The following is a 20,527-nucleotide window of genomic DNA, read 5'->3' as shown; positions in this document are numbered from 1 at the left end:
AAAGGGTGGCAGTGACGGAAAGTCAGGCAACCTGTCCTGTCCGTCTTTTTGTATCGTGAATTGGAAAGACTGCAAGGGGGAGGGGAGTTGCTTGCGCCCTAAAGGAGGAGTTATTCAGATTCATTGCAGTGGGCGGCGGCTGCAAAACGCACCATTCTTCTTGTTTTGGCTCTGCAAAGCAGCCTTTTCAAGGGTTGGCTTGGGTGACAAAATGTCTTGTGTAGGCGTGGGTTTGTCTCCCTCTCGCTCTCTCTCCCTAAGATGTGTCCGGCATAGGCCAGGGTGCCACTCGAGGCCCAAACCAATTCTGGTTATCGCTTCTCGGCCTTTTGGCTAAGATCAAGTGTAGTATCTGTTCTTATCAGTTTAATATCTGATACGTCCCCTATCTGGGGACCATATATTAAATGGATTTTTAGAACAGGGAGATGGAAAAAGAGCTTGCTCTGTCCACTCCACGCATTGACCTGGTATTGCAGTACCTCCAGGAACGGTGCACCCCTTCTTAACCCAGTTTCCAAAAGCAGAACTCAATTCACCTGATTCATATTAGCCCGATTTAATGAATTGGAAGAAAGCATACGTCTTCATATGCACCTCAATTTGGCCCATTCACTTTTCACACTTCCTCCTTTTGTTTTTTATCTTTCACACTTTTGACTTTCTTTATTCATCCAAATAGCAAACTCATCACCACTCAACCTGACCAACTCGGCTATGTCCCCGTGCTGCAGTTCTCTGTCTTATCTAGATCATTTGCAATTGAATGGAATAGATCCCTTTTGGACAAAGTGGATTCACCTGCTGCTGCAGTGACCACAGGTGTGATAACATCTAGAATTGGCATCTGGTGCGATCTCTCCGCTTCCACTCCAAAGAAAGTTACCTGTTTATTCCTATCATGCATTGGTTTTTGGGGTTTTCTTTGAGTAATGATGATCTCTTTAGTAGTCTGTTGGCGCCCTCTCCTGGAGGAATAGTTTGCTTGCTCTTGGACATTCTAAAAGAGAGGTCATGATAGACATTGAGCTTCTGAGCTCAATTGGGGACAGTCATGGGTGATGAATGTTTGCAACCTACTGCGAAGCCTCATACCGCAATATAAGGAACGTCAAATACTAAGAAAGGGCGGCCTATGAAAGAATTACTACTTTCAATAAGTACACTTAAACGGCTAATTGGGAATAGAAAAACTGTAAAAAGCCCTCTGAGAAAGCCCCCCTCTAACCTTTGATAGTAAGCTTTTCTGTAGTCTGCCTGTTGATGTATTTTCCGTTTGAACTGTGCACAACATGAAGAGACGGAACACTGGCGGCTTGTCACAATGCCCCCCGATGACATCACAATAGCGCTGCTGCCTAGAAAACAAGCTGCGCAGAAGAAGTTGTTCTTTGGGTGGGAGGGTGGGCTAGTGGAAGGAGGGGGCAATCTCTTTTTTTCCCGGGTGGTAGGGGGATGACAGGAGAAGGGAAGCGGGTGGTGAGAAAGGTACAGAGGGCAGGGTTTGGGGGCTGGGAAGGAAAGGGAAAAGATTAGGGTTTGGGGATGATGAAAGGGCTTTCTACGGGTAAGGATGGCAAAGGGTGGCAGTGACGGAAAGTCAGGCAACCTGTCCTGTCCGTCTTTTTGTATCGTGAATTGGAAAGACTGCAAGGGGGAGGGGAGTTGCTTGCGCCCTAAAGGAGGAGTTATTCAGATTCATTGCAGTGGGCGGCGGCTGCAAAACGCACCATTCTTCTTGTTTTGGCTCTGCAAAGCAGCCTTTTCAAGGGTTGGCTTGGGTGACAAAATGTCTTGTGTAGGCGTGGGTTTGTCTCCCTCTCGCTCTCTCTCCCTAAGATGTGTCCGGCATAGGCCAGGGTGCCACTCGAGGCCCAAACCAATTCTGGTTATCGCTTCTCGGCCTTTTGGCTAAGATCAAGTGTAGTATCTGTTCTTATCAGTTTAATATCTGATACGTCCCCTATCTGGGGACCATATATTAAATGGATTTTTAGAACAGGGAGATGGAAAAAGAGCTTGCTCTGTCCACTCCACGCATTGACCTGGTATTGCAGTACCTCCAGGAACGGTGCACCCCTTCTTAACCCAGTTTCCAAAAGCAGAACTCAATTCACCTGATTCATATTAGCCCGATTTAATGAATTGGAAGAAAGCATACGTCTTCATATGCACCTCAATTTGGCCCATTCACTTTTCACACTTCCTCCTTTTGTTTTTTATCTTTCACACTTTTGACTTTCTTTATTCATCCAAATAGCAAACTCATCACCACTCAACCTGACCAACTCGGCTATGTCCCCGTGCTGCAGTTCTCTGTCTTATCTAGATCATTTGCAATTGAATGGAATAGATCCCTTTTGGACAAAGTGGATTCACCTGCTGCTGCAGTGACCACAGGTGTGATAACATCTAGAATTGGCATCTGGTGCGATCTCTCCGCTTCCACTCCAAAGAAAGTTACCTGTTTATTCCTATCATGCATTGGTTTTTGGGGTTTTCTTTGAGTAATGATGATCTCTTTAGTAGTCTGTTGGCGCCCTCTCCTGGAGGAATAGTTTGCTTGCTCTTGGACATTCTAAAAGAGAGGTCATGATAGACATTGAGCTTCTGAGCTCAATTGGGGACAGTCATGGGTGATGAATGTTTGCAACCTACTGCGAAGCCTCATACCGCAATATAAGGAACGTCAAATACTAAGAAAGGGCGGCCTATGAAAGAATTACTACTTTCAATAAGTACACTTAAACGGCTAATTGGGAATAGAAAAACTGTAAAAAGCCCTCTGAGAAAGCCCCCCTCTAACCTTTGATAGTAAGCTTTTCTGTAGTCTGCCTGTTGATGTATTTTCCGTTTGAACTGTGCACAACATGAAGAGACGGAACACTGGCGGCTTGTCACAATGCCCCCCGATGACATCACAATAGCGCTGCTGCCTAGAAAACAAGCTGCGCAGAAGAAGTTGTTCTTTGGGTGGGAGGGTGGGCTAGTGGAAGGAGGGGGCAATCTCTTTTTTTCCCGGGTGGTAGGGGGATGACAGGAGAAGGGAAGCGGGTGGTGAGAAAGGTACAGAGGGCAGGGTTTGGGGGCTGGGAAGGAAAGGGAAAAGATTAGGGTTTGGGGATGATGAAAGGGCTTTCTACGGGTAAGGATGGCAAAGGGTGGCAGTGACGGAAAGTCAGGCAACCTGTCCTGTCCGTCTTTTTGTATCGTGAATTGGAAAGACTGCAAGGGGGAGGGGAGTTGCTTGCGCCCTAAAGGAGGAGTTATTCAGATTCATTGCAGTGGGCGGCGGCTGCAAAACGCACCATTCTTCTTGTTTTGGCTCTGCAAAGCAGCCTTTTCAAGGGTTGGCTTGGGTGACAAAATGTCTTGTGTAGGCGTGGGTTTGTCTCCCTCTCGCTCTCTCTCCCTAAGATGTGTCCGGCATAGGCCAGGGTGCCACTCGAGGCCCAAACCAATTCTGGTTATCGCTTCTCGGCCTTTTGGCTAAGATCAAGTGTAGTATCTGTTCTTATCAGTTTAATATCTGATACGTCCCCTATCTGGGGACCATATATTAAATGGATTTTTAGAACAGGGAGATGGAAAAAGAGCTTGCTCTGTCCACTCCACGCATTGACCTGGTATTGCAGTACCTCCAGGAACGGTGCACCCCTTCTTAACCCAGTTTCCAAAAGCAGAACTCAATTCACCTGATTCATATTAGCCCGATTTAATGAATTGGAAGAAAGCATACGTCTTCATATGCACCTCAATTTGGCCCATTCACTTTTCACACTTCCTCCTTTTGTTTTTTATCTTTCACACTTTTGACTTTCTTTATTCATCCAAATAGCAAACTCATCACCACTCAACCTGACCAACTCGGCTATGTCCCCGTGCTGCAGTTCTCTGTCTTATCTAGATCATTTGCAATTGAATGGAATAGATCCCTTTTGGACAAAGTGGATTCACCTGCTGCTGCAGTGACCACAGGTGTGATAACATCTAGAATTGGCATCTGGTGCGATCTCTCCGCTTCCACTCCAAAGAAAGTTACCTGTTTATTCCTATCATGCATTGGTTTTTGGGGTTTTCTTTGAGTAATGATGATCTCTTTAGTAGTCTGTTGGCGCCCTCTCCTGGAGGAATAGTTTGCTTGCTCTTGGACATTCTAAAAGAGAGGTCATGATAGACATTGAGCTTCTGAGCTCAATTGGGGACAGTCATGGGTGATGAATGTTTGCAACCTACTGCGAAGCCTCATACCGCAATATAAGGAACGTCAAATACTAAGAAAGGGCGGCCTATGAAAGAATTACTACTTTCAATAAGTACACTTAAACGGCTAATTGGGAATAGAAAAACTGTAAAAAGCCCTCTGAGAAAGCCCCCCTCTAACCTTTGATAGTAAGCTTTTCTGTAGTCTGCCTGTTGATGTATTTTCCGTTTGAACTGTGCACAACATGAAGAGACGGAACACTGGCGGCTTGTCACAATGCCCCCCGATGACATCACAATAGCGCTGCTGCCTAGAAAACAAGCTGCGCAGAAGAAGTTGTTCTTTGGGTGGGAGGGTGGGCTAGTGGAAGGAGGGGGCAATCTCTTTTTTTCCCGGGTGGTAGGGGGATGACAGGAGAAGGGAAGCGGGTGGTGAGAAAAGTACAGAGGGCAGGGTTTGGGGGCTGGGAAGGAAAGGGAAAAGATTAGGGTTTGGGGATGATGAAAGGGCTTTCTACGGGTAAGGATGGCAAAGGGTGGCAGTGACGGAAAGTCAGGCAACCTGTCCTGTCCGTCTTTTTGTATCGTGAATTGGAAAGACTGCAAGGGGGAGGGGAGTTGCTTGCGCCCTAAAGGAGGAGTTATTCAGATTCATTGCAGTGGGCGGCGGCTGCAAAACGCACCATTCTTCTTGTTTTGGCTCTGCAAAGCAGCCTTTTCAAGGGTTGGCTTGGGTGACAAAATGTCTTGTGTAGGCGTGGGTTTGTCTCCCTCTCGCTCTCTCTCCCTAAGATGTGTCCGGCATAGGCCAGGGTGCCACTCGAGGCCCAAACCAATTCTGGTTATCGCTTCTCGGCCTTTTGGCTAAGATCAAGTGTAGTATCTGTTCTTATCAGTTTAATATCTGATACGTCCCCTATCTGGGGACCATATATTAAATGGATTTTTAGAACAGGGAGATGGAAAAAGAGCTTGCTCTGTCCACTCCACGCATTGACCTGGTATTGCAGTACCTCCAGGAACGGTGCACCCCTTCTTAACCCAGTTTCCAAAAGCAGAACTCAATTCACCTGATTCATATTAGCCCGATTTAATGAATTGGAAGAAAGCATACGTCTTCATATGCACCTCAATTTGGCCCATTCACTTTTCACACTTCCTCCTTTTGTTTTTTATCTTTCACACTTTTGACTTTCTTTATTCATCCAAATAGCAAACTCATCACCACTCAACCTGACCAACTCGGCTATGTCCCCGTGCTGCAGTTCTCTGTCTTATCTAGATCATTTGCAATTGAATGGAATAGATCCCTTTTGGACAAAGTGGATTCACCTGCTGCTGCAGTGACCACAGGTGTGATAACATCTAGAATTGGCATCTGGTGCGATCTCTCCGCTTCCACTCCAAAGAAAGTTACCTGTTTATTCCTATCATGCATTGGTTTTTGGGGTTTTCTTTGAGTAATGATGATCTCTTTAGTAGTCTGTTGGCGCCCTCTCCTGGAGGAATAGTTTGCTTGCTCTTGGACATTCTAAAAGAGAGGTCATGATAGACATTGAGCTTCTGAGCTCAATTGGGGACAGTCATGGGTGATGAATGTTTGCAACCTACTGCGAAGCCTCATACCGCAATATAAGGAACGTCAAATACTAAGAAAGGGCGGCCTATGAAAGAATTACTACTTTCAATAAGTACACTTAAACGGCTAATTGGGAATAGAAAAACTGTAAAAAGCCCTCTGAGAAAGCCCCCCTCTAACCTTTGATAGTAAGCTTTTCTGTAGTCTGCCTGTTGATGTATTTTCCGTTTGAACTGTGCACAACATGAAGAGACGGAACACTGGCGGCTTGTCACAATGCCCCCCGATGACATCACAATAGCGCTGCTGCCTAGAAAACAAGCTGCGCAGAAGAAGTTGTTCTTTGGGTGGGAGGGTGGGCTAGTGGAAGGAGGGGGCAATCTCTTTTTTTCCCGGGTGGTAGGGGGATGACAGGAGAAGGGAAGCGGGTGGTGAGAAAGGTACAGAGGGCAGGGTTTGGGGGCTGGGAAGGAAAGGGAAAAGATTAGGGTTTGGGGATGATGAAAGGGCTTTCTACGGGTAAGGATGGCAAAGGGTGGCAGTGACGGAAAGTCAGGCAACCTGTCCTGTCCGTCTTTTTGTATCGTGAATTGGAAAGACTGCAAGGGGGAGGGGAGTTGCTTGCGCCCTAAAGGAGGAGTTATTCAGATTCATTGCAGTGGGCGGCGGCTGCAAAACGCACCATTCTTCTTGTTTTGGCTCTGCAAAGCAGCCTTTTCAAGGGTTGGCTTGGGTGACAAAATGTCTTGTGTAGGCGTGGGTTTGTCTCCCTCTCGCTCTCTCTCCCTAAGATGTGTCCGGCATAGGCCAGGGTGCCACTCGAGGCCCAAACCAATTCTGGTTATCGCTTCTCGGCCTTTTGGCTAAGATCAAGTGTAGTATCTGTTCTTATCAGTTTAATATCTGATACGTCCCCTATCTGGGGACCATATATTAAATGGATTTTTAGAACAGGGAGATGGAAAAAGAGCTTGCTCTGTCCACTCCACGCATTGACCTGGTATTGCAGTACCTCCAGGAACGGTGCACCCCTTCTTAACCCAGTTTCCAAAAGCAGAACTCAATTCACCTGATTCATATTAGCCCGATTTAATGAATTGGAAGAAAGCATACGTCTTCATATGCACCTCAATTTGGCCCATTCACTTTTCACACTTCCTCCTTTTGTTTTTTATCTTTCACACTTTTGACTTTCTTTATTCATCCAAATAGCAAACTCATCACCACTCAACCTGACCAACTCGGCTATGTCCCCGTGCTGCAGTTCTCTGTCTTATCTAGATCATTTGCAATTGAATGGAATAGATCCCTTTTGGACAAAGTGGATTCACCTGCTGCTGCAGTGACCACAGGTGTGATAACATCTAGAATTGGCATCTGGTGCGATCTCTCCGCTTCCACTCCAAAGAAAGTTACCTGTTTATTCCTATCATGCATTGGTTTTTGGGGTTTTCTTTGAGTAATGATGATCTCTTTAGTAGTCTGTTGGCGCCCTCTCCTGGAGGAATAGTTTGCTTGCTCTTGGACATTCTAAAAGAGAGGTCATGATAGACATTGAGCTTCTGAGCTCAATTGGGGACAGTCATGGGTGATGAATGTTTGCAACCTACTGCGAAGCCTCATACCGCAATATAAGGAACGTCAAATACTAAGAAAGGGCGGCCTATGAAAGAATTACTACTTTCAATAAGTACACTTAAACGGCTAATTGGGAATAGAAAAACTGTAAAAAGCCCTCTGAGAAAGCCCCCCTCTAACCTTTGATAGTAAGCTTTTCTGTAGTCTGCCTGTTGATGTATTTTCCGTTTGAACTGTGCACAACATGAAGAGACGGAACACTGGCGGCTTGTCACAATGCCCCCCGATGACATCACAATAGCGCTGCTGCCTAGAAAACAAGCTGCGCAGAAGAAGTTGTTCTTTGGGTGGGAGGGTGGGCTAGTGGAAGGAGGGGGCAATCTCTTTTTTTCCCGGGTGGTAGGGGGATGACAGGAGAAGGGAAGCGGGTGGTGAGAAAGGTACAGAGGGCAGGGTTTGGGGGCTGGGAAGGAAAGGGAAAAGATTAGGGTTTGGGGATGATGAAAGGGCTTTCTACGGGTAAGGATGGCAAAGGGTGGCAGTGACGGAAAGTCAGGCAACCTGTCCTGTCCGTCTTTTTGTATCGTGAATTGGAAAGACTGCAAGGGGGAGGGGAGTTGCTTGCGCCCTAAAGGAGGAGTTATTCAGATTCATTGCAGTGGGCGGCGGCTGCAAAACGCACCATTCTTCTTGTTTTGGCTCTGCAAAGCAGCCTTTTCAAGGGTTGGCTTGGGTGACAAAATGTCTTGTGTAGGCGTGGGTTTGTCTCCCTCTCGCTCTCTCTCCCTAAGATGTGTCCGGCATAGGCCAGGGTGCCACTCGAGGCCCAAACCAATTCTGGTTATCGCTTCTCGGCCTTTTGGCTAAGATCAAGTGTAGTATCTGTTCTTATCAGTTTAATATCTGATACGTCCCCTATCTGGGGACCATATATTAAATGGATTTTTAGAACAGGGAGATGGAAAAAGAGCTTGCTCTGTCCACTCCACGCATTGACCTGGTATTGCAGTACCTCCAGGAACGGTGCACCCCTTCTTAACCCAGTTTCCAAAAGCAGAACTCAATTCACCTGATTCATATTAGCCCGATTTAATGAATTGGAAGAAAGCATACGTCTTCATATGCACCTCAATTTGGCCCATTCACTTTTCACACTTCCTCCTTTTGTTTTTTATCTTTCACACTTTTGACTTTCTTTATTCATCCAAATAGCAAACTCATCACCACTCAACCTGACCAACTCGGCTATGTCCCCGTGCTGCAGTTCTCTGTCTTATCTAGATCATTTGCAATTGAATGGAATAGATCCCTTTTGGACAAAGTGGATTCACCTGCTGCTGCAGTGACCACAGGTGTGATAACATCTAGAATTGGCATCTGGTGCGATCTCTCCGCTTCCACTCCAAAGAAAGTTACCTGTTTATTCCTATCATGCATTGGTTTTTGGGGTTTTCTTTGAGTAATGATGATCTCTTTAGTAGTCTGTTGGCGCCCTCTCCTGGAGGAATAGTTTGCTTGCTCTTGGACATTCTAAAAGAGAGGTCATGATAGACATTGAGCTTCTGAGCTCAATTGGGGACAGTCATGGGTGATGAATGTTTGCAACCTACTGCGAAGCCTCATACCGCAATATAAGGAACGTCAAATACTAAGAAAGGGCGGCCTATGAAAGAATTACTACTTTCAATAAGTACACTTAAACGGCTAATTGGGAATAGAAAAACTGTAAAAAGCCCTCTGAGAAAGCCCCCCTCTAACCTTTGATAGTAAGCTTTTCTGTAGTCTGCCTGTTGATGTATTTTCCGTTTGAACTGTGCACAACATGAAGAGACGGAACACTGGCGGCTTGTCACAATGCCCCCCGATGACATCACAATAGCGCTGCTGCCTAGAAAACAAGCTGCGCAGAAGAAGTTGTTCTTTGGGTGGGAGGGTGGGCTAGTGGAAGGAGGGGGCAATCTCTTTTTTTCCCGGGTGGTAGGGGGATGACAGGAGAAGGGAAGCGGGTGGTGAGAAAGGTACAGAGGGCAGGGTTTGGGGGCTGGGAAGGAAAGGGAAAAGATTAGGGTTTGGGGATGATGAAAGGGCTTTCTACGGGTAAGGATGGCAAAGGGTGGCAGTGACGGAAAGTCAGGCAACCTGTCCTGTCCGTCTTTTTGTATCGTGAATTGGAAAGACTGCAAGGGGGAGGGGAGTTGCTTGCGCCCTAAAGGAGGAGTTATTCAGATTCATTGCAGTGGGCGGCGGCTGCAAAACGCACCATTCTTCTTGTTTTGGCTCTGCAAAGCAGCCTTTTCAAGGGTTGGCTTGGGTGACAAAATGTCTTGTGTAGGCGTGGGTTTGTCTCCCTCTCGCTCTCTCTCCCTAAGATGTGTCCGGCATAGGCCAGGGTGCCACTCGAGGCCCAAACCAATTCTGGTTATCGCTTCTCGGCCTTTTGGCTAAGATCAAGTGTAGTATCTGTTCTTATCAGTTTAATATCTGATACGTCCCCTATCTGGGGACCATATATTAAATGGATTTTTAGAACAGGGAGATGGAAAAAGAGCTTGCTCTGTCCACTCCACGCATTGACCTGGTATTGCAGTACCTCCAGGAACGGTGCACCCCTTCTTAACCCAGTTTCCAAAAGCAGAACTCAATTCACCTGATTCATATTAGCCCGATTTAATGAATTGGAAGAAAGCATACGTCTTCATATGCACCTCAATTTGGCCCATTCACTTTTCACACTTCCTCCTTTTGTTTTTTATCTTTCACACTTTTGACTTTCTTTATTCATCCAAATAGCAAACTCATCACCACTCAACCTGACCAACTCGGCTATGTCCCCGTGCTGCAGTTCTCTGTCTTATCTAGATCATTTGCAATTGAATGGAATAGATCCCTTTTGGACAAAGTGGATTCACCTGCTGCTGCAGTGACCACAGGTGTGATAACATCTAGAATTGGCATCTGGTGCGATCTCTCCGCTTCCACTCCAAAGAAAGTTACCTGTTTATTCCTATCATGCATTGGTTTTTGGGGTTTTCTTTGAGTAATGATGATCTCTTTAGTAGTCTGTTGGCGCCCTCTCCTGGAGGAATAGTTTGCTTGCTCTTGGACATTCTAAAAGAGAGGTCATGATAGACATTGAGCTTCTGAGCTCAATTGGGGACAGTCATGGGTGATGAATGTTTGCAACCTACTGCGAAGCCTCATACCGCAATATAAGGAACGTCAAATACTAAGAAAGGGCGGCCTATGAAAGAATTACTACTTTCAATAAGTACACTTAAACGGCTAATTGGGAATAGAAAAACTGTAAAAAGCCCTCTGAGAAAGCCCCCCTCTAACCTTTGATAGTAAGCTTTTCTGTAGTCTGCCTGTTGATGTATTTTCCGTTTGAACTGTGCACAACATGAAGAGACGGAACACTGGCGGCTTGTCACAATGCCCCCCGATGACATCACAATAGCGCTGCTGCCTAGAAAACAAGCTGCGCAGAAGAAGTTGTTCTTTGGGTGGGAGGGTGGGCTAGTGGAAGGAGGGGGCAATCTCTTTTTTTCCCGGGTGGTAGGGGGATGACAGGAGAAGGGAAGCGGGTGGTGAGAAAGGTACAGAGGGCAGGGTTTGGGGGCTGGGAAGGAAAGGGAAAAGATTAGGGTTTGGGGATGATGAAAGGGCTTTCTACGGGTAAGGATGGCAAAGGGTGGCAGTGACGGAAAGTCAGGCAACCTGTCCTGTCCGTCTTTTTGTATCGTGAATTGGAAAGACTGCAAGGGGGAGGGGAGTTGCTTGCGCCCTAAAGGAGGAGTTATTCAGATTCATTGCAGTGGGCGGCGGCTGCAAAACGCACCATTCTTCTTGTTTTGGCTCTGCAAAGCAGCCTTTTCAAGGGTTGGCTTGGGTGACAAAATGTCTTGTGTAGGCGTGGGTTTGTCTCCCTCTCGCTCTCTCTCCCTAAGATGTGTCCGGCATAGGCCAGGGTGCCACTCGAGGCCCAAACCAATTCTGGTTATCGCTTCTCGGCCTTTTGGCTAAGATCAAGTGTAGTATCTGTTCTTATCAGTTTAATATCTGATACGTCCCCTATCTGGGGACCATATATTAAATGGATTTTTAGAACAGGGAGATGGAAAAAGAGCTTGCTCTGTCCACTCCACGCATTGACCTGGTATTGCAGTACCTCCAGGAACGGTGCACCCCTTCTTAACCCAGTTTCCAAAAGCAGAACTCAATTCACCTGATTCATATTAGCCCGATTTAATGAATTGGAAGAAAGCATACGTCTTCATATGCACCTCAATTTGGCCCATTCACTTTTCACACTTCCTCCTTTTGTTTTTTATCTTTCACACTTTTGACTTTCTTTATTCATCCAAATAGCAAACTCATCACCACTCAACCTGACCAACTCGGCTATGTCCCCGTGCTGCAGTTCTCTGTCTTATCTAGATCATTTGCAATTGAATGGAATAGATCCCTTTTGGACAAAGTGGATTCACCTGCTGCTGCAGTGACCACAGGTGTGATAACATCTAGAATTGGCATCTGGTGCGATCTCTCCGCTTCCACTCCAAAGAAAGTTACCTGTTTATTCCTATCATGCATTGGTTTTTGGGGTTTTCTTTGAGTAATGATGATCTCTTTAGTAGTCTGTTGGCGCCCTCTCCTGGAGGAATAGTTTGCTTGCTCTTGGACATTCTAAAAGAGAGGTCATGATAGACATTGAGCTTCTGAGCTCAATTGGGGACAGTCATGGGTGATGAATGTTTGCAACCTACTGCGAAGCCTCATACCGCAATATAAGGAACGTCAAATACTAAGAAAGGGCGGCCTATGAAAGAATTACTACTTTCAATAAGTACACTTAAACGGCTAATTGGGAATAGAAAAACTGTAAAAAGCCCTCTGAGAAAGCCCCCCTCTAACCTTTGATAGTAAGCTTTTCTGTAGTCTGCCTGTTGATGTATTTTCCGTTTGAACTGTGCACAACATGAAGAGACGGAACACTGGCGGCTTGTCACAATGCCCCCCGATGACATCACAATAGCGCTGCTGCCTAGAAAACAAGCTGCGCAGAAGAAGTTGTTCTTTGGGTGGGAGGGTGGGCTAGTGGAAGGAGGGGGCAATCTCTTTTTTTCCCGGGTGGTAGGGGGATGACAGGAGAAGGGAAGCGGGTGGTGAGAAAGGTACAGAGGGCAGGGTTTGGGGGCTGGGAAGGAAAGGGAAAAGATTAGGGTTTGGGGATGATGAAAGGGCTTTCTACGGGTAAGGATGGCAAAGGGTGGCAGTGACGGAAAGTCAGGCAACCTGTCCTGTCCGTCTTTTTGTATCGTGAATTGGAAAGACTGCAAGGGGGAGGGGAGTTGCTTGCGCCCTAAAGGAGGAGTTATTCAGATTCATTGCAGTGGGCGGCGGCTGCAAAACGCACCATTCTTCTTGTTTTGGCTCTGCAAAGCAGCCTTTTCAAGGGTTGGCTTGGGTGACAAAATGTCTTGTGTAGGCGTGGGTTTGTCTCCCTCTCGCTCTCTCTCCCTAAGATGTGTCCGGCATAGGCCAGGGTGCCACTCGAGGCCCAAACCAATTCTGGTTATCGCTTCTCGGCCTTTTGGCTAAGATCAAGTGTAGTATCTGTTCTTATCAGTTTAATATCTGATACGTCCCCTATCTGGGGACCATATATTAAATGGATTTTTAGAACAGGGAGATGGAAAAAGAGCTTGCTCTGTCCACTCCACGCATTGACCTGGTATTGCAGTACCTCCAGGAACGGTGCACCCCTTCTTAACCCAGTTTCCAAAAGCAGAACTCAATTCACCTGATTCATATTAGCCCGATTTAATGAATTGGAAGAAAGCATACGTCTTCATATGCACCTCAATTTGGCCCATTCACTTTTCACACTTCCTCCTTTTGTTTTTTATCTTTCACACTTTTGACTTTCTTTATTCATCCAAATAGCAAACTCATCACCACTCAACCTGACCAACTCGGCTATGTCCCCGTGCTGCAGTTCTCTGTCTTATCTAGATCATTTGCAATTGAATGGAATAGATCCCTTTTGGACAAAGTGGATTCACCTGCTGCTGCAGTGACCACAGGTGTGATAACATCTAGAATTGGCATCTGGTGCGATCTCTCCGCTTCCACTCCAAAGAAAGTTACCTGTTTATTCCTATCATGCATTGGTTTTTGGGGTTTTCTTTGAGTAATGATGATCTCTTTAGTAGTCTGTTGGCGCCCTCTCCTGGAGGAATAGTTTGCTTGCTCTTGGACATTCTAAAAGAGAGGTCATGATAGACATTGAGCTTCTGAGCTCAATTGGGGACAGTCATGGGTGATGAATGTTTGCAACCTACTGCGAAGCCTCATACCGCAATATAAGGAACGTCAAATACTAAGAAAGGGCGGCCTATGAAAGAATTACTACTTTCAATAAGTACACTTAAACGGCTAATTGGGAATAGAAAAACTGTAAAAAGCCCTCTGAGAAAGCCCCCCTCTAACCTTTGATAGTAAGCTTTTCTGTAGTCTGCCTGTTGATGTATTTTCCGTTTGAACTGTGCACAACATGAAGAGACGGAACACTGGCGGCTTGTCACAATGCCCCCCGATGACATCACAATAGCGCTGCTGCCTAGAAAACAAGCTGCGCAGAAGAAGTTGTTCTTTGGGTGGGAGGGTGGGCTAGTGGAAGGAGGGGGCAATCTCTTTTTTTCCCGGGTGGTAGGGGGATGACAGGAGAAGGGAAGCGGGTGGTGAGAAAGGTACAGAGGGCAGGGTTTGGGGGCTGGGAAGGAAAGGGAAAAGATTAGGGTTTGGGGATGATGAAAGGGCTTTCTACGGGTAAGGATGGCAAAGGGTGGCAGTGACGGAAAGTCAGGCAACCTGTCCTGTCCGTCTTTTTGTATCGTGAATTGGAAAGATTGCAAGGGGGAGGGGAGTTGCTTGCGCCCTAAAGGAGGAGTTATTCAGATTCATTGCAGTGGGCGGCGGCTGCAAAACGCACCATTCTTCTTGTTTTGGCTCTGCAAAGCAGCCTTTTCAAGGGTTGGCTTGGGTGACAAAATGTCTTGTGTAGGCGTGGGTTTGTCTCCCTCTCGCTCTCTCTCCCTAAGATGTGTCCGGCATAGGCCAGGGTGCCACTCGAGGCCCAAACCAATTCTGGTTATCGCTTCTCGGCCTTTTGGCTAAGATCAAGTGTAGTATCTGTTCTTATCAGTTTAATATCTGATACGTCCCCTATCTGGGGACCATATATTAAATGGATTTTTAGAACAGGGAGATGGAAAAAGAGCTTGCTCTGTCCACTCCACGCATTGACCTGGTATTGCAGTACCTCCAGGAACGGTGCACCCCTTCTTAACCCAGTTTCCAAAAGCAGAACTCAATTCACCTGATTCATATTAGCCCGATTTAATGAATTGGAAGAAAGCATACGTCTTCATATGCACCTCAATTTGGCCCATTCACTTTTCACACTTCCTCCTTTTGTTTTTTATCTTTCACACTTTTGACTTTCTTTATTCATCCAAATAGCAAACTCATCACCACTCAACCTGACCAACTCGGCTATGTCCCCGTGCTGCAGTTCTCTGTCTTATCTAGATCATTTGCAATTGAATGGAATAGATCCCTTTTGGACAAAGTGGATTCACCTGCTGCTGCAGTGACCACAGGTGTGATAACATCTAGAATTGGCATCTGGTGCGATCTCTCCGCTTCCACTCCAAAGAAAGTTACCTGTTTATTCCTATCATGCATTGGTTTTTGGGGTTTTCTTTGAGTAATGATGATCTCTTTAGTAGTCTGTTGGCGCCCTCTCCTGGAGGAATAGTTTGCTTGCTCTTGGACATTCTAAAAGAGAGGTCATGATAGACATTGAGCTTCTGAGCTCAATTGGGGACAGTCATGGGTGATGAATGTTTGCAACCTACTGCGAAGCCTCATACCGCAATATAAGGAACGTCAAATACTAAGAAAGGGCGGCCTATGAAAGAATTACTACTTTCAATAAGTACACTTAAACGGCTAATTGGGAATAGAAAAACTGTAAAAAGCCCTCTGAGAAAGCCCCCCTCTAACCTTTGATAGTAAGCTTTTCTGTAGTCTGCCTGTTGATGTATTTTCCGTTTGAACTGTGCACAACATGAAGAGACGGAACACTGGCGGCTTGTCACAATGCCCCCCGATGACATCACAATAGCGCTGCTGCCTAGAAAACAAGCTGCGCAGAAGAAGTTGTTCTTTGGGTGGGAGGGTGGGCTAGTGGAAGGAGGGGGCAATCTCTTTTTTTCCCGGGTGGTAGGGGGATGACAGGAGAAGGGAAGCGGGTGGTGAGAAAGGTACAGAGGGCAGGGTTTGGGGGCTGGGAAGGAAAGGGAAAAGATTAGGGTTTGGGGATGATGAAAGGGCTTTCTACGGGTAAGGATGGCAAAGGGTGGCAGTGACGGAAAGTCAGGCAACCTGTCCTGTCCGTCTTTTTGTATCGTGAATTGGAAAGACTGCAAGGGGGAGGGGAGTTGCTTGCGCCCTAAAGGAGGAGTTATTCAGATTCATTGCAGTGGGCGGCGGCTGCAAAACGCACCATTCTTCTTGTTTTGGCTCTGCAAAGCAGCCTTTTCAAGGGTTGGCTTGGGTGACAAAATGTCTTGTGTAGGCGTGGGTTTGTCTCCCTCTCGCTCTCTCTCCCTAAGATGTGTCCGGCATAGGCCAGGGTGCCACTCGAGGCCCAAACCAATTCTGGTTATCGCTTCTCGGCCTTTTGGCTAAGATCAAGTGTAGTATCTGTTCTTATCAGTTTAATATCTGATACGTCCCCTATCTGGGGACCATATATTAAATGGATTTTTAGAACAGGGAGATGGAAAAAGAGCTTGCTCTGTCCACTCCACGCATTGACCTGGTATTGCAGTACCTCCAGGAACGGTGCACCCCTTCTTAACCCAGTTTCCAAAAGCAGAACTCAATTCACCTGATTCATATTAGCCCGATTTAATGAATTGGAAGAAAGCATACGTCTTCATATGCACCTCAATTTGGCCCATTCACTTTTCACACTTCCTCCTTTTGTTTTTTATCTTTCACACTTTTGACTTTCTTTATTCATCCAAATAGCAAACTCATCACCACTCAACCTGACCAACTCGGCTATGTCCCCGTGCTGCAGTTCTCTGTCTTATCTAGATCATTTGCAATTGAATGGAATAGATCCCTTTTGGACAAAGTGGATTCACCTGCTGCTGCAGTGACCACAGGTGTGATAACATCTAGAATTGGCATCTGGTGCGATCTCTCCGCTTCCACTCCAAAGAAAGTTACCTGTTTATTCCTATCATGCATTGGTTTTTGGGGTTTTCTTTGAGTAATGATGATCTCTTTAGTAGTCTGTTGGCGCCCTCTCCTGGAGGAATAGTTTGCTTGCTCTTGGACATTCTAAAAGAGAGGTCATGATAGACATTGAGCTTCTGAGCTCAATTGGGGACAGTCATGGGTGATGAATGTTTGCAACCTACTGCGAAGCCTCATACCGCAATATAAGGAACGTCAAATACTAAGAAAGGGCGGCCTATGAAAGAATTACTACTTTCAATAAGTACACTTAAACGGCTAATTGGGAATAGAAAAACTGTAAAAAGCCCTCTGAGAAAGCCCCCCTCTAACCTTTGATAGTAAGCTTTTCTGTAGTCTGCCTGTTGATGTATTTTCCGTTTGAACTGTGCACAACATGAAGAGACGGAACACTGGCGGCTTGTCACAATGCCCCCCGATGACATCACAATAGCGCTGCTGCCTAGAAAACAAGCTGCGCAGAAGAAGTTGTTCTTTGGGTGGGAGGGTGGGCTAGTGGAAGGAGGGGGCAATCTCTTTTTTTCCCGGGTGGTAGGGGGATGACAGGAGAAGGGAAGCGGGTGGTGAGAAAGGTACAGAGGGCAGGGTTTGGGGGCTGGGAAGGAAAGGGAAAAGATTAGGGTTTGGGGATGATGAAAGGGCTTTCTACGGGTAAGGATGGCAAAGGGTGGCAGTGACGGAAAGTCAGGCAACCTGTCCTGTCCGTCTTTTTGTATCGTGAATTGGAAAGACTGCAAGGGGGAGGGGAGTTGCTTGCGCCCTAAAGGAGGAGTTATTCAGATTCATTGCAGTGGGCGGCGGCTGCAAAACGCACCATTCTTCTTGTTTTGGCTCTGCAAAGCAGCCTTTTCAAGGGTTGGCTTGGGTGACAAAATGTCTTGTGTAGGCGTGGGTTTGTCTCCCTCTCGCTCTCTCTCCCTAAGATGTGTCCGGCATAGGCCAGGGTGCCACTCGAGGCCCAAACCAATTCTGGTTATCGCTTCTCGGCCTTTTGGCTAAGATCAAGTGTAGTATCTGTTCTTATCAGTTTAATATCTGATACGTCCCCTATCTGGGGACCATATATTAAATGGATTTTTAGAACAGGGAGATGGAAAAAGAGCTTGCTCTGTCCACTCCACGCATTGACCTGGTATTGCAGTACCTCCAGGAACGGTGCACCCCTTCTTAACCCAGTTTCCAAAAGCAGAACTCAATTCACCTGATTCATATTAGCCCGATTTAATGAATTGGAAGAAAGCATACGTCTTCATATGCACCTCAATTTGGCCCATTCACTTTTCACACTTCCTCCTTTTGTTTTTTATCTTTCACACTTTTGACTTTCTTTATTCATCCAAATAGCAAACTCATCACCACTCAACCTGACCAACTCGGCTATGTCCCCGTGCTGCAGTTCTCTGTCTTATCTAGATCATTTGCAATTGAATGGAATAGATCCCTTTTGGACAAAGTGGATTCACCTGCTGCTGCAGTGACCACAGGTGTGATAACATCTAGAATTGGCATCTGGTGCGATCTCTCCGCTTCCACTCCAAAGAAAGTTACCTGTTTATTCCTATCATGCATTGGTTTTTGGGGTTTTCTTTGAGTAATGATGATCTCTTTAGTAGTCTGTTGGCGCCCTCTCCTGGAGGAATAGTTTGCTTGCTCTTGGACATTCTAAAAGAGAGGTCATGATAGACATTGAGCTTCTGAGCTCAATTGGGGACAGTCATGGGTGATGAATGTTTGCAACCTACTGCGAAGCCTCATACCGCAATATAAGGAACGTCAAATACTAAGAAAGGGCGGCCTATGAAAGAATTACTACTTTCAATAAGTACACTTAAACGGCTAATTGGGAATAGAAAAACTGTAAAAAGCCCTCTGAGAAAGCCCCCCTCTAACCTTTGATAGTAAGCTTTTCTGTAGTCTGCCTGTTGATGTATTTTCCGTTTGAACTGTGCACAACATGAAGAGACGGAACACTGGCGGCTTGTCACAATGCCCCCCGATGACATCACAATAGCGCTGCTGCCTAGAAAACAAGCTGCGCAGAAGAAGTTGTTCTTTGGGTGGGAGGGTGGGCTAGTGGAAGGAGGGGGCAATCTCTTTTTTTCCCGGGTGGTAGGGGGATGACAGGAGAAGGGAAGCGGGTGGTGAGAAAGGTACAGAGGGCAGGGTTTGGGGGCTGGGAAGGAAAGGGAAAAGATTAGGGTTTGGGGATGATGAAAGGGCTTTCTACGGGTAAGGATGGCAAAGGGTGGCAGTGACGGAAAGTCAGGCAACCTGTCCTGTCCGTCTTTTTGTATCGTGAATTGGAAAGACTGCAAGGGGGAGGGGAGTTGCTTGCGCCCTAAAGGAGGAGTTATTCAGATTCATTGCAGTGGGCGGCGGCTGCAAAACGCACCATTCTTCTTGTTTTGGCTCTGCAAAGCAGCCTTTTCAAGGGTTGGCTTGGGTGACAAAATGTCTTGTGTAGGCGTGGGTTTGTCTCCCTCTCGCTCTCTCTCCCTAAGATGTGTCCGGCATAGGCCAGGGTGCCACTCGAGGCCCAAACCAATTCTGGTTATCGCTTCTCGGCCTTTTGGCTAAGATCAAGTGTAGTATCTGTTCTTATCAGTTTAATATCTGATACGTCCCCTATCTGGGGACCATATATTAAATGGATTTTTAGAACAGGGAGATGGAAAAAGAGCTTGCTCTGTCCACTCCACGCATTGACCTGGTATTGCAGTACCTCCAGGAACGGTGCACCCCTTCTTAACCCAGTTTCCAAAAGCAGAACTCAATTCACCTGATTCATATTAGCCCGATTTAATGAATTGGAAGAAAGCATACGTCTTCATATGCACCTCAATTTGGCCCATTCACTTTTCACACTTCCTCCTTTTGTTTTTTATCTTTCACACTTTTGACTTTCTTTATTCATCCAAATAGCAAACTCATCACCACTCAACCTGACCAACTCGGCTATGTCCCCGTGCTGCAGTTCTCTGTCTTATCTAGATCATTTGCAATTGAATGGAATAGATCCCTTTTGGACAAAGTGGATTCACCTGCTGCTGCAGTGACCACAGGTGTGATAACATCTAGAATTGGCATCTGGTGCGATCTCTCCGCTTCCACTCCAAAGAAAGTTACCTGTTTATTCCTATCATGCATTGGTTTTTGGGGTTTTCTTTGAGTAATGATGATCTCTTTAGTAGTCTGTTGGCGCCCTCTCCTGGAGGAATAGTTTGCTTGCTCTTGGACATTCTAAAAGAGAGGTCATGATAGACATTGAGCTTCTGAGCTCAATTGGGGACAGTCATGGGTGATGAATGTTTGCAACCTACTGCGAAGCCTCATACCGCAATATAAGGAACGTCAAATACTAAGAAAGGGCGGCCTATGAAAGAATTACTACTTTCAATAAGTACACTTAAACGGCTAATTGGGAATAGAAAAACTGTAAAAAGCCCTCTGAGAAAGCCCCCCTCTAACCTTTGATAGTAAGCTTTTCTGTAGTCTGCCTGTTGATGTATTTTCCGTTTGAACTGTGCACAACATGAAGAGACGGAACACTGGCGGCTTGTCACAATGCCCCCCGATGACATCACAATAGCGCTGCTGCCTAGAAAACAAGCTGCGCAGAAGAAGTTGTTCTTTGGGTGGGAGGGTGGGCTAGTGGAAGGAGGGGGCAATCTCTTTTTTTCCCGGGTGGTAGGGGGATGACAGGAGAAGGGAAGCGGGTGGTGAGAAAGGTACAGAGGGCAGGGTTTGGGGGCTGGGAAGGAAAGGGAAAAGATTAGGGTTTGGGGATGATGAAAGGGCTTTCTACGGGTAAGGATGGCAAAGGGTGGCAGT

At 46.3% G+C, this 20,527-nt stretch overlaps 13 non-coding genes across 13 annotated transcripts; all 13 read left to right on the top strand.

The window, feature by feature from the left end:
- Window positions 1-313: 313 nt before the first annotated feature.
- Window positions 314-504, top strand: LOC142282778 (U2 spliceosomal RNA). The gene has a single exon (XR_012744585.1). It is a non-coding gene; the product is annotated as a U2 spliceosomal RNA (small nuclear RNA).
- Window positions 505-1,891: 1,387 nt separating this feature from the next.
- On the top strand, window positions 1,892-2,082 carry LOC142282777 (U2 spliceosomal RNA). Its single transcript, XR_012744584.1, has one exon. It is a non-coding gene; the product is annotated as a U2 spliceosomal RNA (small nuclear RNA).
- A 1,387-nt stretch (window positions 2,083-3,469) lies between these two features.
- Window positions 3,470-3,660, top strand: LOC142282776 (U2 spliceosomal RNA). Its single transcript, XR_012744583.1, has one exon. It is a non-coding gene; the product is annotated as a U2 spliceosomal RNA (small nuclear RNA).
- A 1,387-nt stretch (window positions 3,661-5,047) lies between these two features.
- LOC142282775 (U2 spliceosomal RNA) lies at window positions 5,048-5,238 on the top strand. The gene has a single exon (XR_012744582.1). It is a non-coding gene; the product is annotated as a U2 spliceosomal RNA (small nuclear RNA).
- Window positions 5,239-6,625: 1,387 nt separating this feature from the next.
- LOC142282774 (U2 spliceosomal RNA) lies at window positions 6,626-6,816 on the top strand. The gene has a single exon (XR_012744581.1). It is a non-coding gene; the product is annotated as a U2 spliceosomal RNA (small nuclear RNA).
- Window positions 6,817-8,203: 1,387 nt separating this feature from the next.
- On the top strand, window positions 8,204-8,394 carry LOC142282773 (U2 spliceosomal RNA). The gene has a single exon (XR_012744580.1). It is a non-coding gene; the product is annotated as a U2 spliceosomal RNA (small nuclear RNA).
- A 1,387-nt stretch (window positions 8,395-9,781) lies between these two features.
- On the top strand, window positions 9,782-9,972 carry LOC142282772 (U2 spliceosomal RNA). Its single transcript, XR_012744579.1, has one exon. It is a non-coding gene; the product is annotated as a U2 spliceosomal RNA (small nuclear RNA).
- Window positions 9,973-11,359: 1,387 nt separating this feature from the next.
- LOC142282770 (U2 spliceosomal RNA) lies at window positions 11,360-11,550 on the top strand. Its single transcript, XR_012744578.1, has one exon. It is a non-coding gene; the product is annotated as a U2 spliceosomal RNA (small nuclear RNA).
- A 1,387-nt stretch (window positions 11,551-12,937) lies between these two features.
- Window positions 12,938-13,128, top strand: LOC142282782 (U2 spliceosomal RNA). Its single transcript, XR_012744589.1, has one exon. It is a non-coding gene; the product is annotated as a U2 spliceosomal RNA (small nuclear RNA).
- A 1,387-nt stretch (window positions 13,129-14,515) lies between these two features.
- On the top strand, window positions 14,516-14,706 carry LOC142282781 (U2 spliceosomal RNA). The gene has a single exon (XR_012744588.1). It is a non-coding gene; the product is annotated as a U2 spliceosomal RNA (small nuclear RNA).
- A 1,387-nt stretch (window positions 14,707-16,093) lies between these two features.
- LOC142282780 (U2 spliceosomal RNA) lies at window positions 16,094-16,284 on the top strand. The gene has a single exon (XR_012744587.1). It is a non-coding gene; the product is annotated as a U2 spliceosomal RNA (small nuclear RNA).
- A 1,387-nt stretch (window positions 16,285-17,671) lies between these two features.
- Window positions 17,672-17,862, top strand: LOC142282779 (U2 spliceosomal RNA). The gene has a single exon (XR_012744586.1). It is a non-coding gene; the product is annotated as a U2 spliceosomal RNA (small nuclear RNA).
- Window positions 17,863-19,249: 1,387 nt separating this feature from the next.
- On the top strand, window positions 19,250-19,440 carry LOC142282769 (U2 spliceosomal RNA). The gene has a single exon (XR_012744577.1). It is a non-coding gene; the product is annotated as a U2 spliceosomal RNA (small nuclear RNA).
- The last annotated feature ends 1,087 nt before the right edge of the window (window positions 19,441-20,527 follow it).

This window comes from Anomaloglossus baeobatrachus, unplaced genomic scaffold, assembly GCF_048569485.1.
Source record: "Anomaloglossus baeobatrachus isolate aAnoBae1 unplaced genomic scaffold, aAnoBae1.hap1 Scaffold_5206, whole genome shotgun sequence".
Taxonomy (NCBI): Eukaryota; Metazoa; Chordata; class Amphibia; order Anura; family Aromobatidae; genus Anomaloglossus; species Anomaloglossus baeobatrachus.
Note: the sequence above shows the minus strand (reverse complement) of the source record. Positions and strands in the feature narration are given on the sequence as shown.